Below are 19,975 nucleotides of genomic sequence, written 5' to 3'. Positions count from 1 at the left end.
TCTTACAGATATTGGATGATATTGAGTTAAGATATTTGGCTTTGATTAGGGACCCATTTACAACTAAACCTTCACAACGGAAACCCTTACAGGGATTAAAAGGAGGGGAATCCTATTATTTTTAAATATCAATGTATTAATACTATTAATGGGAGACCAATTAACCCGAGTTATAGATAAACATTAGTTTAAAGAAAAGTGTGTCTGTATGTATGTATCTATGGGAGGGGTGGGGTAGGGTATGAGTGAACAAGTGATCGCTGATGCAAGGGAAGCCTTAAATGTAAAACCTGTAGATTGTAAAACTTGCCGAGGGGAATCGTAAATATATTAATTCAATAAACTGAAAATCAAGGACTGTGAAATGTTTTATTAGACTGTAAAACTGGATAAGTACTGAGTTCGATAATGAGCATTGTCGGCTTCGGGCAAGCAGAGTGATAAGCAATTTGATTGGTCGATAACTTGATTCTAATTGAGTGATAGTGGTGAAACTTCGTGTATAATTTCATTACATCAATACCTTACTTAACAAAGTTCGATGTTGAACATGTTCTGCTTAGGCAAAGTGGAGACTTCAATCTGATTGATCGAGACTTTGGAACAGAATAAGTCTCCGTCTTGTTGTTCAAACAGAGATAAGCAATTTGATTGGTTGAGACCAAGGAATACGATAAGATTGGTTCTAATTCCCTGTGAGCGATGGAACTCCCAAATAGATTAATTATATCAATACCCTGACGAAGTTCGATGAGCAATTAGATTGGCCTAAAAGATACACGTGCATTCAATTTGTATCAGCTTTTTATTTATTTTATTTTTTGGTGGGGGGGGGGGGGATTTCGGCGGGGAACATCAGCCCCACTGTTGACTTGTTTTGGGGGTTTTATCGCTCGCGTTTTCGGAAAAAGTACGTATTCTACAGATTTAAACATTATGAGATCTGAAAGCTATTTAGTTCAAAAGGTGAATGAATAACTAAAACCTTAAAAATGATAACAGGAAGTGACGTCATAGACGAAAATAGAACAATATTAGATGCCAAAGGAATTTTTTTTCCTTTTTCAATCAATTTTAATGCAGTTTTCACCAGTTGGTAGTTAAACGTAATTTACAAGTTTTGTCTTACAGAATGTGGTCTCTACCACGCATGCGTATGACCTAATTTCCGAATATCTCCCATTTTAGCGCGAAGAGAGATTTTCAGCTTCTTTAATTTTACCCGATTTGAACATATAAGTCAATACGAGTTGTCTATTAAATTTTTGGAGTACCCTTTACACGTTAAATTTCACCTGAAGTGCCATCATTTTGAAAATGAATGTCAATCTTCAAAATCTCGTACAATTCTTTTCCGATTTTCAATATCTTTATATTTCTGGAAATCATTCACAATCAATCTGCGAAATTACAATTCTGATATTTGACCTATATGTTTTTAAAGTGACGTCATAAAAATGTTTTTTTGTTAAGGTAAAATTTTAAAATCAATAAGAATCAATAAATATTGTCTTTCACCATTAAAAATTTATATATTATCGATTCACGTTGGAACAAAAATATTTTGAGTTTAATCATAGAATAAAATATCCATAAAACAAGAAATGTTGCTGGGTAAAGATTTCCAAATCTTTACCTTGGTCCTTTTAGTTCATTTAACCAGAAATGAAATTTTACATCTACCGAAACAGTCAGCATATGGGAAGTTTTACAATGTCAAAAATCAAGAATCTAAAGTTGTGTTTCTGAAGACTTGCCAAGGTGGAGTTTTTGGTTTTTTCGAATGGATGAATACGTCGAGTGTGGTGTATGAAGTGAACTTTGGATATTATCAAATTAAAACATTGATCTGGGGTCGTGATGAAAATGGACCCAAGAGTATTACAACTGATCCCGAGTTACTTCCAGAAGAGAATCGATTTAAATTATTTTACTTTCACTGGGCAAATAATACTATGGTGGTTGGTGCTGGAACTGTTGTCGGAGAAGGGCCGAGGTTTCAATTCTCTAGTAACAATGCAGTAACAGTGAGATACATGTCAGTTAGCACAAGAGCCTGTCCTATACATTATATTTTAGAACTGTCTTGTAGCAAAGTTTAAGTGTATTCTTTTATTTTTATTTGGGATTTAATATTATTGTGCACCTGTTCATAGATATATATTTAAAATGTTAATTACTGCTAAACTTACCATCGGTCATCATACATGGATCGTAGAACACTCTTTCTAGTGCAGATAACCCAGTGACGTCAAGTGTTCAATTGTTACAATAAAAAAAGTACCAGAAAGATTTGTTAGTGTGTAAACTGAAACAAGGGCGATACGATGGACTTGGATTTCAAAATCCTAAGCTAACGAAGTATCAGTATATGAGCTAGTTTTTAGTGAGGGGCGCGTGAATTGGAATGAAGGGAGTCCTGAATAGTTTGGTGAATCAACTATCGTTATAAATAGCAATCAAGACGAGGTGGATGAAGAAATTACACCACAATGAAACTAGGTCCATGGCGTCCATGGACAAGAGTATGAGGGAGATACATCTGTTGTCTTTGGCATCTAGAATTGGACACAAATGGATAGCAACGCATATCATAATATAGGCCTAATATGAATGTATATAGACTTGATTTAAATTCTGTTCTTACTGTAATGTCTTATCAGTTATGTTCAGCGAATTACGCGAACTGTTCCGCTTCATTATATATGGGGCTCGAAAGCATTCTGGCACGCGACTCCTGTGTAAATTTTCGTTTTGTCTTAAATATTAGATGCTAGAGTCCCATCTTTTCACGGTAAGATAACAACATTAATGTTGATCTAAATTAGTTGTGTTTGCAATGTCACTGTGCGTAATCATTAAAAACTAATGATTACCAAATACACCCAAAGCCATTAAAAATGCAATGCCAAAGTCAAAGTTTATTTACTGCAACAACTTTTAACAAATGTACATAACAATTGGCCAAATCGAAATAACAAGCATCTGGATAATTAAAATTTATGAAAGAATTCACTACAAATGCACAAAACCGAAACGTCGTCAGAGAACCATGAAACAAAGCAGGGGTCAGCTGAAGTCAATATCGGGTATGTCCACCCTGACCTCTTATACATGCCTGAAGTCGCCTTGGCATGAACTGGCACAGATGTATCACTACACGCTGTGGGATTCTTTGCCAATGATTCTGGAGTGCCTGTGCCAACTCTGCAACAGTTCGTGGTGGCACGGCTTGAGTTCGAACCCGTCGTCCAAGTTCATCCCAAAGGTGTTCGATCGGGATCATGTCGACGTCCATCAGGAAAACAGAGGTTGAATCGGGATTCATCCGAGAAGATGACATTTTGCCATGGTGCGTTGTGTAGATACCCCTGATTTGCGGCCCATTTCTGTCTGGCAAGTCGATGACTATGCAAAAGGATTTAACCTTGGTAAGGTCGACGGCAGCGCAACCCAAGAGCAGCCAGACTGTTTCGAGGGCCGATCTGACGGGAACCTGTTGCGCAATGTTGTAGTCGGATGTGGCGATCTTGAGCAGCGGTTGTTACAGGTGGTGTTACAGGTCGGGGTCGATCGGCGACTCTTCCAGTGGCGTGAAAGCGTTGTCTGAGGCTAGCAATGGTCGATGGGTGGACGTTGAAGTGTCTTGCGACGGCTACCTCTAAAGCCTCCTGATCCAGCATGCCACTAGCTCTGTTGCTGTGTTTACTTGGCATTTTTCCGAAGTGATGAGTGTTTAATTTTTTATCTGTTTGTAAACGGTCAGAGTGCATGTAATGCACGTGCAAAATCTGTGGCATGGGACAGCTTAAAATCGTGTTGCTTTTGCAGGAACAAAGTTCATTACGGAGAACTGATATAAGGTTCAAAGCCAGAACTCCACAAAAAGAGACCCATCACAAGTTTCACCTATGTGCCATCAGATAGGAAAGCCCAAGAAAACGTTTACTATAAATATTTCATGAACTGGGCAATGCGTTTTTAATGGCCTTGATTATATATATATATATATATATATATATATATATGTTATTTTCAATTTATTACTGTTCTGTGTTGCACTGTGAAGGTTTTCGTGAAATGGAATGTACTTGATTAAATATTATTTAAATTCATGTATATCGCTTGTGTTAATTTAGATGTATCACTGGTATGCTCACTGTGTGGGAGTTATTTTAATGAAATGATGTATACACTTGAAATAAGATGTATACACGTGATTGATATGGTAATTTTAAGCGTTCTGCACACTTTACCCAATTTAGGGCTCTATTCTTTGGAATATTAATGTATATAAAGTGGTTTACATCCTCTTTCAAATTGGCATTGTAAATTATATTTAATTATGGCAGGTAACATTCAGGAACAGTCTACATTGAAGGAAAATCGTTTGCGGCTGATTATTCCATTCAAAAATAAAATAGTATGGACCGTGATTGTGCACCTTCTAGACGTCACAAATGTTATCCGTCTATCTGAGCAGGTGCATTTTTCACTGATGCTAAGCATATATAAGCAATTTGATTGGTTGACACTTTGGAACACGATAACTTTGGTTCTAATTTGGTGAGAGTGATGAAACTCATAGGTGCATCATATCAATACCTTGACTAAAGTTGATAATGAATCTTTTCCGCTTATGCTAAGTAGCGATTAGCAATTTGATTGGTCAAGACTTTGGAACATAACTCTGCTTTTAATTGAGGTAGAATATTTGGGTGCATGTCTTGACTGAGTTCAATGATTAATATTTTCCGCTAAAGCTAAGCAGATCTAGACAATTTCATTGGCCGATGCTTTGGGACAAGATAACGTTGATGGAGAGTGGTGAAACTTGGTGTTTAGTCAGAAAACCTTGCATTGTCACCGAGGATTATACCATAATGGGCTCTCAGTTTAAACTGTTGACCAATATCACTTTCTTTCAGAAATCGGGAATCGTGAGCGCTTCCTGACCTTCGCCTCACTGTTGCACATCGCATGGACATTTTTTGAGTAGAAATTCTTCCTATTGATAAGATCGGGCTCATTTTTATGAGCTGCCAGAATACGTACGTACATTGAAGCCATCCATATTTGGAAACCCAAATTTCGTAGAAATGTCATAGTGCTCTACAGGAATTTTACTACGTGAATTCTGTTACACGATGTGCTCTGGTGAATTAAAAGGGTATCTGCACTTACATGCTGGATCTAGAAACTGCCGCAAGGATAATACCGTAAAGCCACAAGTACTTGCAGGAATGGCGGAACGCCATGGCTTCTCTCAGTTCTACGAAGGATGTAATTTTCCACCAAAGCCGTCATGGTAACCCCAAGACTTGAGATGGGGCTTGGTATTCAGAACTGTGAGAAACCCATACATCTAAACATTTAAAAACTTTTATTCAAATTAAGTAGGGCAGCCTGTACACCAATGTTAATAGCGATAATTTAATTTTTTTTAGTAATTTTAAGTACACTCTTTAGATTGGATACCCGCGGCCATCTCCCCCTCTGTATTTTTCAGCACGCAACGTCCTCATGTCGCTTAAAACCCTTTCTTTACGTAAAGCTATCCGAAACAACTGATTCAAGGCGATTAATCCAGTCATAGTGTGATCTCTAGAGGGTCTACAATCTTGGTATTACATACTTTTGTTTTTACATTATTTGCGTAGGAAGAGCGGCCAGTGTCGTTCTGATTTACACGACATTCGACTCAACCGTGTAACGTTGATATATTTTAACAGTTTTTAAAATCGAATAAGAATTGCGACCTCTAGAGGGACCACAAGCTAAAAAGGCGATTGTTCGTACAGTCAAAGGGCCATAATCCAAGAAGTTAAGGTCCGATATGCGAAAGGAACTAAGATCTTTGGGTTGTAAACATACATCGGATAACCATTCCACCCTCTAGAATGTCCAACGAATATTGCAATAAATAACGCTGTAAAATGACCAATTCAATGACACTGGGAGCTGTATAAGCATCAAATAAAGTCTCGTTAGCAATTAAAACGACCTAAAGTGTTAGCTAGGGAGTAATGTGAGGTGATAGCAGATGAACTGACTTTAACCAGTCAAAACAATATGGCAGGTAATTTTTTTTATTTTAATCCCTTTAAGTGGCCAAAGAAATTGGCAACGAAAATCTATATTTCATTATTACACACCGTATTAGGGAATATTATGAGTTTACCTAATAAAACGAGCCGTCATTGTGAATTCGGTCCCCTAGCGGAATTAACCGTCACTTTAGGAGGAATACCCATGATCATTAGATTCAAAGGGCTAAATTCTTACAGAAACCGCCTTCATACCGAGGTCCGAGAAAATCTTTCCCAATTAAATTGTCATTTTAAATATTTTAATTTCCCCAAGAGTGCCATCATCTGGATTCTGAAACTACACATATTGAAGATATATAATACACCAAATACATTTATTTTAATATATTATACAACTGCCGCCTATATGCCACAAAGCAAGAGACAGATCTCCCGACATGAATATTCACCCGATGATGTTGATTATTGTCGAAGGTACCCCAGAGCTTTCCCGATTATTGGGAGCCATCACTGATGATTCACGGCAATTCCTCGGGGTTGTTTGGGGGTCATTCTCAGAAGTCAATTAAGAAACGTTTTAGTATTCAATAGAATCGAGGCATATTGAACACAGTAGGGCACATGTTCCACCCATCACAACAAAACAAGAGCAAAAACAATACTGGATACAAAGACGCAAATGAGAAAAATGTCAAGTTAAATCAATATCTTAATAATTTAAGTTCGTTTAAATTAATAACAGAGTTTATGTTATTAACGAATTAAGATCCCTTCCCATATACAATCTGTATGATGTGATCATATATTTGGGCTAAAAACATATTCAAACTTATTCAAAACATTGTATTCGAGAGGAAGTATCCCAAGTTTTAACAATCTATTTTTAGAAGCCATGTTTGAAACGTTACTTGATCGAGAGAGGGCCCATTTTAGAATGTATCTGTCGTTACTTACTGCACATTTACCGTACATATTGAAGTCTGAGTAAATATTCTTTGATTATCCTCTACAAAATTATTTTGCGGCGTTTGATCGCGGGGTCTGTTGTACGTTCAAACCCCACAATGTTCCCCAAACCACTTAACTATTCGATTAAGAAATAATAACCGCTAACATGTAAAATATTTCTTACAATTTGAGTTAGTTGCCTTGGAAATTCATGGTCATATATTGAATATTCACGTTAGTGTCTTTAAAAGTTAGTAACAGCTTGTAAATACTTAAATGAGGATCCATTTTGGGGCTATCGTTTGTTGTAATATTACAACAAACGAGCATTAGAGAGTATGTACAGTCCCCACCTACACCTACACTTGCTGTGCTCTTTCGTCGCCCCTCCCCCGTTTTCACTGTCTCCCGGTTTCATTTACCAAATAAATAATTGTAATAATAGAGTTAACCAGTGTTTAATTTTTTCTCCTGTACCCCCACCCTTTCTTCTGTTTCTCCAATCGTGTTCAGCCCATTACAAACTGAAGATGATAATGTTAGAGGTTCAATACCACTCTTGTTGTAACTGAATAATATGTCCCAATCTTTATTCTGGTCAACAAATTGTACTATTTTACAATATTCCAATTAATTGATGATACAAATTTCATCTTAACACAACTAATTTAAAAAAATGGAAAAATTCAACTAAATGATTTGAAAAGCCTGACGTAAAGCTTTTCAAATGTGACTTGGATTTAAAAATATTTTTGAACCCTCTGGACAAGTAAAATAGGATTTAATGGATAATTTATACAACAGGTAGGACACTAACACATCTAGTACTTAGAATAAGGCTATTTTTTATTTTCTGGAACTGTCAAGCCAGCAAGAGTGTTATTGTCCTTTTAATGATGATGAATTATGTAATTATAGGGGTTCCTTAAATTGTTGGAGATCCGGATTCCTAGAAACAATTTTTCTCATGTATTCGATTGTTCACATACAGATTGTAAGACCTCACATAGATTGGTTTCGAAAATTAGAAGTTTAAGTGGGTTAATCAATAAAAAAATTATTCTTTCAATGAGCTACTCCTGTGGTCAAAGGGGGTCTGTTCTCGGATACAGAATATTGAACCCATTCAATTTATATTATACACTAATAACGTCCTCGGATGTGAGTGTGTGTGTACTTGGTTGTTGATGTTCACCATACACAAAGTCCCCATTTGTCGGTAATAAAACATAATGTGCGTCCTCGGTTGATCACATTAATAAAAGACTGTTCTATTTCGATATTGTGCCATATGTCAATTTTAAAAAGTTAAATTGTATTTTTCCCATGTGACATCAAAGGGGGGAAGTGGAAAGTCCACAGTATGATAGTATAGAGCAAATGACCTCGTTTGGCAGCGTTCCCAACTTACACCATGCGTGTCCTCGATTAGGCGTAACTAGCAAAGGGACTCAGTCGGCCGTATTTCCCCAATTATTTCCGCATTTCTTCCGTAAAAAGTCAAATGCATAAAATATATAAACTGAGGTATAATTTATATCTTTTCATAATCCTTTGATGTAATAGAGTTTAGAAATAGCGGCACTTTTCATCTACATGCAATGCGTCTATTCCAGTGGTTCTCAACCTTTTTTAGCCAACGGCACACATTGGAACACGTGAAAACATAGCGGCACACCTGGCTAAATATATATGAAAAATATTTGAATTTTGCAAAATAAAAACATGGCTAGTCAGACGGCATACAGTCCCAAACTAAATAAAACACAGCTATGAACTTAAAAATAGACACCAGCGAATACTCAGTTAAAGGTGTACGGTTAATAATTCAGCGGCACACTTAGGGAGATCACGCGAAACACCTGTGTGCCGCGGCACGCTGGTTGAGAATCACGGGTCTATTCAGAGTAACATACCAACCCGACGTTTGGTTTGCTGATTAGTATATATCTATTGACCCATGTCCAACCCACAGGAACAGAGCCAAGGCCAATTTTTGTGTTTTTTGTCTACAAGCTGGAATTCTAAATGGATCATCTTGGAGAGAGAGAAAATGGGGTTTAACGTCCACTCGACACAAACTAGGTCATTTCGGGACTAAGGATCATCTAGGAAATTGGCATATTTATTTCTTATACTGTAAGGAAAAGAACTATTTATTTTGGTGCATTTACCGACCACCAGGGGTGTGGCACCACACCCACTGTTTAGATAGTTTTTATCGGTAAATACTCTACAGGTTAACAGATTTTGTTCAAATTCAGCATATCAATCATTTCAATAACAGGGTGGTACTTATTTATATTGTTCCATATCCACCCCCCCCCCCCGGGGCAGAGCCACGCCCAATGTTTGTATGTATCGTCAACAAGCTACAATTCTGAATGGATCATTTTAGAACTTTGCATATTTATTCCTTATACTATGCAGACAGCAACTATTTATTTTGGTGCATGCCCCGACCCCCTGGGGCAGTGTCACACCCACTTTTTTCTTAACATTTTGTCTGTAAATTTGGCAAAACAAACCCAACGCCTAGCCCTCTTTGCATCTTGTCATATTTCATACTCTTTATTTTAAAAAAAGAACATATCAATCAAAGCAGGTATATTGGCGTGCACGTAAAAAATCCCTTGACAGTTGGAATTCGATATAAGAGTAAGCCGTAGTGCCGCTGTCCGGGCAAAATTTCCATCATAGCATACTATGGAGTATGCCCGTCTTCATTAGCTCAATTCGGAGTAGAGCAGTAGGACGGTAAACCCTATTTCATTTCATTTATTTACGCAAATCATTTTAGACAGGGCGTACGGGGAACGAGTACATAGGTTTATCAACAGAACACAGTTTTTATGGGATACAATCACATGTTTTATTCTAAAAGCACGACATTATCAAGCTTGATAACGACATGAGAATACTTGTCAAAACGTCGTGCTGCTTTTAGAATAAAACTAGTGATTGTATCCCATACAATCTGCGTTCTGTTAATGTGTTTCCGATTGCTAAATGCCCTTTCAAGATTAACTGGTTTATCATACAAGCTGCGTGTTTTTCTTTTCTTTGGTTTCAGAACTATCCTCCTTTATCATTAATATAGATAAATTCAAAATCATATATTCCTTTCCCGGTTGACAATCAATAAATATTATCTTTCTGGACAATAGCATCCATAACGTATATATTATCGATCCACGTTGGAACAAAGATGGTTTTGAGTTTAATCATAGAATAAGATATCTAAAAATAAAACACACTTATATGGATATACTACTTCTGAATTTATTAACATGCTACGTTTCGATACACATACAGATATCGTTTTCAAGCAAATAATGATAATCAACAATAAATGTTGTACAATATATAGGTAACAAGTGGAAACCATTTAACAGAATAATCAATACTATCAACAACGCATTATCAAGATCAAAGAAGTTATATGAATTAACATGATGAAAGAATAACACTAATAATACAAAAGGAAGAGATTAGAGGATAATTGACTACTAATAATACAAAAGGAAGTTGACTACTAATAATACAAAAGGAAGAGATTAGAGGATAATTGACTACATGAAACCGTAACATCAAGACGCTAACTATATGAAACCATAACTATAAGATGAGATGAAAGTCAGAGATAGAAACAATCATCACAAGTGAAACCTTAACTACAAGATGAAATAAAGGGGGGGGGGGGTCATACACTTACTGATTAAGAATTAAATAACACCATCGGATTATACTAATTTTACAAATTTAAATCAGAAAGCAACGGAAAAAATTAGATTAGAAACAAAACAGAGACAGACAAAGAAGTTCAACCATCTTCAAGTAGAAGACAGTAAAGCGGGTAAACCCAAAACCTCAGATAAAAGCAAGAAAGAATACCTAAAGAAAACAGTAATCAACCTCTCATCCCACACCCTTACAGATGATCAGATACACCTCCTATCGAAAGGACTTAAATTTATACCATCCAGTAGCAAACCACCAACAGAAACGTTCATCGTGAATATAGAAAAAGGTCTTCAACAGCTAGCCCCGAATGGTAAAATAAATTACATCAGACACCAAATCAAAAAAGATTCTAGAGAAACCAGCTATAACCAAACCTAACCTAACCAAAGAGGAAACCCGGGCAATCAAAGAATTAAAGGAAAAAAAGACATATCGATAGTAGCAGCTGACAAAGGTAAAGCCACAGTACTAATAGACACCAGTAACCTGAATGAATTAGTTAACAACACCTTGTCAGACAGCTCAACCTACAAACAACTAAAAAAGGACCCTACGGCCAAACTAGACAGACAACTTAAATCTACATTAAAAACCCTTCGCGACAACAATGAAATAGATAAACACCTTTATGAGAAATTAAATATATCCCATCCAACGCCACCTTATGCTAGAGTACAAGTTAAAATCCACAAAGACCCTATCAAAATTAGACTGTTAACATGTTCTCGTGGATCAGTGTACTATAATACAGCACAGTATATTTCTAAACTGTTATCACCTATTGCTACTAGTGCTAGTTCCTACATCAAAGATTCATCAGAATTCTGTCATAGACTTAAACAAAATAATGTGAATGGTCAGTTAGTTAGTTATGATGTTGTTGACTTGTTTACGAATATACCACGGGATGAAGCAATACAAGTGCTAAGGCAGAAAATAGAATCTATTTACCAAGAACTATCCACAAACCTCAAAATAGACAGTATCATTCAACTTACAGAGCAATGTATCAATTCCTCATATTTCTCATGGCAATCAGAAATTTATGAACAGATTCATGGACTACCCATGGGATCTCCCATAAGCCCTCTCATAACAGAAGTATATATGACCCATTTCGAAGAAGCTGCCTTAAAGACTTCACCCATCCTACCTAAAACATGGATTAGAAAAGTTGATGATGTATTTGCCATTTTGGAACTAGGTCAGAATCCACAACACCTTCTTGAACACCTCAACAGTATCCACCCTCGAATGAAATTTACAGTAGAATTAGAAAAAGACAACCAATTACCATTCCTTGATGTATTAGTAAACAACTCCGCAGATTACCTAAAAACCACTGTTTACCGCAAGCCAACCCACACTGACCAATACATACATAATAGTTCAAATCACCCAACCAAAGTAAAAACAGGAATTATTAGCACCTTAACGAGACGCGCAAAATTAATATGTGATGAAGACCTCCTCGATAATGAATTACAGCATATCAACCATGTCCTTACAGAATTCAATAACTACCCTGCTAATACGGTTAATGCCACCATGAAGAAAACACTGACTCATACCTGCAAACCACCCACTGCCATCAGAAGAACTAGCCCGCTTTTTATCTCCATCCCATTTATAGGACCAGCTAGCCACGAAATAAAAAGAATTTTAACAGAGCAAATCGGTGCAGAGGTAGTGTTCAGTAGCGGAACCACACTTAAAACTATGTTAAAAGCTGATGGTAGAATACTAAAACCAAAAGAGGACCCAAAGGGAGTCATATACAAAATAAATTGTGAGTGTAATATGGCCTATGTGGGCGAAACATCCCGTCCAATTTCAATCAGAACTAAAGAGCATCAGACAGCAGTTAAAAAACAAGAACAAAACAAATCAGCGCTAGCAGAACATATCCACCAAAACCCACAGCACCAAATCAAATGGGAAAGTACAGAAATACTAGCTAGAAACCTATCAACATGGAAAAGCAGAGTTCTTCGCGAGGCTTTGGAAATTCAAAAACATAAGCCAAAATTAAACAGAGACTCAGGACATTTCCTCCCAAATCTTTGGGTTGACTTATTTAATTCTTAATCAGTAAGTGTATGACCCCCCCCCCCCTTTATTTCATCTTGTAGTTAAGGTTTCACTTGTGATGATTGTTTCTATCTCTGACTTTCATCTCATCTTATAGTTATGGTTTCATATAGTTAGCGTCTTGATGTTACGGTTTCATGTAGTCAATTATCCTCTAATCTCTTCCTTTTGTATTATTAGTAGTCAACTTCCTTTTGTATTATTAGTAGTCAATTATCCTCTAATCTCTTCCTTTTGTATTATTAGTGTTATTCTTTTATCATGTTAATTCATATAATTTCTTTGATCTTGATAATGCGTTGTTGATAGTATTGATTATTCTGTTAAATGGTTTCCACTTGTTACCTATATATTGTACCACATTTATTGTTGATTATCATTATTTGCTTGAAAACGATATCTGTATGTGTATCGAAACGTAGCATGTTAATAAATTCAGAAGTAGTATATCCATATAAGTGTGTTTTATTTTTCGTGAAATCTATTTCTATATGTCTTATAAGGATTAAAAAAAGATATCTATAAAACAAGAAATGGAGCTGAGTAAAGGTTTCCAAATCTTTATCTTGGTCTTTTTAGTTCATTTAACCAAAAATGAAATTTTACATCTACCGAAAAGGTCAGCATATGAGACGTTTTACAATGTCGAAAATCAAGAATCTAAAGTTGTGTTTCTGAAGACTTGCCAAGGTGGAGTTTTTGGTTTTTTCGAATGGATGAATACTTCGAGTGTAGTTTATGAAGTAAACTTTGGATCATATCAAATTAAAACAGTGATCTGGGGTCGTGATGAAAATAGCCCCACGAGTATTACAACTGACCCCGAATTACTTCCAGAAGAGAAGCGATTCAAATTATTTTACTTTCACTGGGCAAATAATACTATGGTGGTTGGTGCTGGAGCTGTTGTCGGACAAGAGCCGAGCTTTCAATTCTCTAGTAACAATGCAGTAACAGTGAGGTACATGTCAGTTAGCACAAAAGTCTGTCCCATGGTAGGGTGACCCACGCACCTACAGAAATACAGTCAACCGCTGATAGTTCGAGACTACCACTGAAGCGTGCACATTCGCCGTGTCGAGGCCAACTTTCTGACAGTATGATACTATAAATAGCCATGGCACGTGCAATTCTCTACAAATCTATCAACTATTACAGCCGTAAAAAAATTATTGTTGACGATTTTGAATAGCAGTAAAATTAAGCTTCTTGGTTATTACAGCAGATTTAGAAATTACGTTCGTTTCATTTTTTAAATCGCTTTATCATTAACTGTACCGTTAAGGGCGGCATCTTTTGGTTTCGTACAAATAATATCTCAGAAACACTCGGGTTAGACAGGAACATGATACTAGCAGTAGTTTCATTTTACTTTTACAAGCTTCTTAAAACAATTGTTGAGCTAGCTAACGTGCTCATTTCTAAATTCAATTTCTTGTTCTAGCTTTCTGTTATGTTTCGTAAAAAAGTAGTCTTGATTATCCCGACCTGTCAATCAGCCCTAGAATGGTCGATAGGATGGTTAAGCGAGACTAATTTCAAAACAAGGGCACGTAACCTATCTTTTACTCAAAAGTGTCTGGATGTTATGGACGACACATGGAACCAGTTTTCAGTCTATTATTTATAGATGATTAATGGTCATAGCTTATTAAGTACAACATGATCGTTTATTTAGTGACTATAATTGTGTGAAACTGATTTGAGGCTTGGCATATATATAAATATTGTGGCGAAATTGTCGAGATATATGGAGATATTTATTTATGGTGGGTCACCCTACGATTATATTTTAGAATTGTCTTGTAGAAAAGTTTAAATTTGTTATTATATTTTTATTTGGAATTCACTATTATTGTGCACCTGTTCATAGATGTATATCTGTAATGTTAATTACTGCTCATGGACACTCTTACTAATATAGATAACCCAGTGACGTCAAGTGTTACAACCATTCAATTGTTACAATAGAAAAGTAAAAGAATGATTTGTTAGTGTGTAAACTGAAACAAGTGCGATACGATGGACTTTATTTCAAAATCCCAAACTCATGAAGTATCAAGTATATGAGCTAGTTTTTAGTGAGGTGTGCGTGAAATGGAATGAAGGAGTCCTGAATAGTTTGGTGAATCAACTATCGTAATAAATAGCAATCAAGGCGAGTTGGATTAAGAAATTACACCACATCCACCACAATGAACCTAGGTCCATAGCCTCCATGGACAAGAGTATAACGGAGATAAATCTGTAGTCTTTGGCATCTAGAAATGGATAGAAACGCATATAATAATGTAATATGAATGTATATACACTTGATTGAAATTCTGTTCTTACTGTAATTTCTTATCAGTTATGTTCATCGAATTACGCGAACTGTAATTTCTTATCAGTTATGTTCATCGAATTACGCGAACTGTTTCGCTTCATTACAAATTGTGCTCGAAAGCATTCTGACACGCGATTCCTGTGCCAATTTTAAAATTTTCATTTTGTCTTAAATGTTTGAAGCTCATCTGAAGCCCATCTTTTCTCGGCAAGATTAGCGTTGATTTAAATCAGCCGTGTTTGCAATGTCATAGACTGTTGATGATAGTGATTATATATAGACTGTGGATGATATTGAGTATATATAAACTAAACTAAAGAAAGACATCAAAATACTAATATATATTTGTTATTTTCAATGTGTTTCTGTTGCACTGTGTTGGTTTCCATGAAATTGAAAGGGCTTGATATATTTGCTAGAATTAAATATTATCAAATTCATGTATATCGGTTGTGGTAATTTAGATGCATCATATTGCTCTGCTCACTCTGAAATAAGAAGTATACACTTGATTGATATGGTAATTTTTTAGCGTTCTGCACATTTCAAAATATTGAATTTATTTTATCGAATTTCTGTAAAGGGCGCATGGCTCTCTCTGTTCTTTGGAACCTTCTGTGAAAATATATTAATGAAATCCTCTTTCACATTTGCATTGCAATTTCTATTTAATTATGTCCGGTAAAATACGGGAACTGTCAACATTGAACGACAATCGTTTGCGGCTGGTTATTCCATTCTACACTTTTGGTTTTTAAAATTATTATGGCTCCTGATTGTGCAACCTCTAGAGAGGTCACCAATTTTATCCGCCTGTCTGTCTTTTCGAGACATGCGAGTGTTTGATCAGGTGCATTATTCATTGCTGCTAAGCAGAGATAAGCCATGTCATTGGTTGAGACTTTGGAACACGATAACTTTGGTTCTAATTGGATGAGAGTAACGAAACTAATTATAGATGCACTATATCACTAAGCTTAATGATGCGAATTGGTAAGTAGCCATAAGCAATTTGATTGGCCAAGACTTTGGAACAGAAAAACTCTGCTTTTAATTTAGGTAAAATATTTAGGTGCATGTGTTGACTGAGTTCAATGATTAATATTTTCCGCTAAAGCTAAGCAGGGCTAGACAATTTCATTGGTCAATTCTTCGGGACAAGACAACGTTGATGGAGAATAATGAAACTTGGTGTTTAGTTTCCAAACCTTGCACTGTCACCGAGGATTATACCATAATGGGCTCTCAGTTCAAACTGTCGACCAATATCACTTTCTTTCAGAATTCGGGAACCATGCGCGCTTCCTGACCACTATATTGGCGAAGATCGTCTCACTGTTGCACATAACACGGACATTTATTGAGTAGAAATGCTTCCAATTTATAAGATCGGGCTCAATTTTCCGAGCTGCCCGAATACGTTAATTGAAGTCATCCACATTTGGAAACCCAAATTTCGTAGAAATATCATTGTGCTCGACGTGATTCTTCCTCATACGTACGTCTGTTACACGATGTATAAAGCTACCAGCTGGCTCTGGTGGATTCAACACTCACATGCTGGAAACTACCGCAAGGTGAATACCGTAAAGCCACAAATACTTGTAGGAATGGTGAAACGAACGCCATGGCTTCTCTCAGTTCTTCGAAGGATGTCATTTTCCATCAAAGCCGTGACGTGTAGAGGTTTAATGATAGGGCCTAAGAACTGTGAGAAACCAATACATCCAGGGTTCCCGCGGTCCTTGAATATCCTTAAATTTAAAATTTCATTTTCAAGGTCTTGAATATCCTTGAATTTCGCGGAAATAGGAAAATATCCTTAAATTTCAGTTGAGATCCTTAATTTTGTTTCAAATGTCTTCAATTCCTTTTAAATATGAGATAACGATAGTTGGTAATGTTTTGGTTAATTTTTAAGATGAAAAATTGTAACTTTAGGCTAAAATATGTCCTTGAAAATCCTTGAATTTGACGTATATTTATTCTTGAATATCCTTGAAAAAATGTTTGACGAAGCCGCGGAAACCCTGACATCCAAACGTTTCAAAACAGATATAAACTTTTATTTAAATTAAGTAGGACAGTCTGTACATCAATGTTAACAGCGATAATTTAAAAAAAAAGTAATTTTAATTACACTCTTTGGATTGGATACCCGTGGCTATCTACCCCTACTCTGTAAAATCAAGACTATATCAGGGCATGAAAGAGCCCTGTGCATTCTCTGAATGTACTAAAATAAACAAAGATCACTTGTATGTGATTTCGCCTCGGTAGAAGCGAACGTTATAATTAATCCCTATGGCAAAAACAAATCCTATGGAACTGATTGATCCCCTCCATGAAGTCTCCAAAACTGTCTACCAATACACAGAGATGTCCTGGTACATGCTGGGCAAATATAGAAATATAAACACAGACCGATGCCTGACCAATTCACCCAGCTAACACATTATGATCAGAGCAAGTTCCTTTAGCCTTTAGTAACTGCAGCTAGGATCCAGTATTTACAATTTATAGGAATCACCATGACTCCATGCAACGTGAATCACCCTGGGGTATGCAGAGCAGAGACTTACAGGACGCAAGGTAATAAATTTTTGGGTCTAACCCCAGATTGACTGGACTATAGGTCTGAGTTGCTAATGAGACTAACATTGGAATTGCAGATTTGCCTGTACAGCGTGATAAGATACGGGTTAACTATCTCCAACATAAACAATTCTTGTTGTAGATCAAATTGTATAACAATCTCTGGATAACAGATTGGGAATGAAATGAAATTGGGGTTTAACGTCCTACTGTTTGAACTGATTGGTGTCGATAAATATAGCCTGCATTTTTTTCTTAGTTATTCCGGTGAGTAATTATACTTTTGCACTTCTATATTTTGTGGAGCAAATTTTCTCTTCGAATGAATAAGTATGACAAGAACCATTATGCTGAATCATTTTTTGCTAGTATTTCGAACCGGATAATAGTTTGGAATAGTTAAAAGTGAACAACCCCAAAATACTCAAGTTACAATAAATGGTCATGTTGACAAGAAAGGGCAATGGTAACTGCAATGGTTATTTTTGTAAATCATCTACTTAAACTGATCTTTATGAGAGAGAGAAATGGGGTTTAACGTCCACTCGACACAAACTAGGTCATATCGAGACTAACATGGTTCAGTTTTATTTCCATAATTCCCTTGCACGTAGGGGTTTTTAGCATTGGGAGGAAACCAGAGGTCCCGGAGAAAACCCACAAGGTTGAACAGGCGACCCTACCCATCGGATGGTAATCAACAATATAATCGTGGTCCCATTTAGTGTCCCGCCTTGGACTTTCCACTTTATTTCAGCGGTAAAGGAAGAAGTTTAGGGAAAATGAAATGAAATAGGTTTTAACGTTCCACTTCGGCTGCCAAGAGTTCTTTTACGTGCACGCCAATGTGTACACGGAACCACGGGTTTTCGTGCCATGAGAACGAATGTACGTTGTGCCTTGTCAGACCATCCGTCCCGCATCACTACACACGTCGTAATCTTCGATTGAAAAAAAAATCCACCTTCATCTGGTAGATGTGAAATCCAATTTGTGATTAAATGAACAAGACAATGACTTGGAAACCCAGCCCCATGCCTTGTCTTAAAGATGTAACTAAAATTCCATGATCAAAATCAAGAAAATCTGTGGTCCAGTATTGGCCTACCTGTTTTTAACCCTATTGTTCAGATATGAAATGAAATGGGGTTTAATGTCCTACTGTTCTGCTCCTATACTAGGCTAATGAAGACGGTATTGTTCAAAAACATATTATTATCCCTTTTCGAACTGTGTATTTGTTTTTCTCGACCATAAGTTTGTTATTTCAGATTCATAAAAGATCAGATTACCGGACTTACCATTCAGTATAAATATTCATGTGTATTTTGTCTTCCAACAAATCCGAAAGAGAATAATGGAACTTTTAATTCGTCTTTGTTGTATGTTACTAATGTGCTTACCATAGGATCTGGGTGTGGAAATCTATATTCCCACCAACGCGGAGGGAATAATTAAGCTTAATTCGCCAAGTTCAAGAACGGAAACGAACTAACCAGTCAAATCCTGTAGTTAAAACCCTTCGTATTTTACTTGACAGTAATTCATCGTTTATTCTACAGATCGATCATTTGTGTAAGAAATGTTATTTTCATTTAAGAAACATCCGTTTTTGCTGTAATTGTTAACAAATGTAAATGCAAAATGAAAATTTCATTCAAATAACTTTAATCTGAGCGAAGTCATCACTGTTGAAGTTTAGGCAAGCTATGGCATAGATTTGTTTATTAACGTAGCAACGGTACTTATTACTCGCTAGATGACCTGGCGCCTGGTACGTTCGGGCATTTTTATGCGCGAACTCTTAGGTTTTTTTTACTGGCATGCGCACAGGTACTATTTCTTTTTCTTTTAACAAGTACCCAAATCGGAGATTTCGTGCGGAGGTAGTTCGGAGGTAACCAGTCTGTGAAGTACAACACTTGCCACTGTACCTGTGTATCGCTAATTATAAATCGAATGTGTGAAGACAGTTCAAACATATCACTCAAAAATTTTTCAGTACAAACTCAGTTGATTCACGCTCGATTTGCTACTAAACAAACCCATCGGTTTATTTTCTCAACAGTGTGACCCGAGGTGACCGCGGATTTATTGACCTTGTATGAACTTATCCATAGCTATATCCTTACACCGAGAGAAATTATCTAGTCTCGGTGAAAAGAACAATGGTCATCTGGTAGAAAATTACTTTTGTATTTTTTGGAACGGAAAACAGTGT

Source organism: Patella vulgata, chromosome 1 (assembly GCF_932274485.2).
Source record: "Patella vulgata chromosome 1, xgPatVulg1.2, whole genome shotgun sequence".
Taxonomy (NCBI): Eukaryota; Metazoa; Mollusca; class Gastropoda; family Patellidae; genus Patella; species Patella vulgata.
This window is presented reverse-complemented; position numbering follows the sequence as displayed.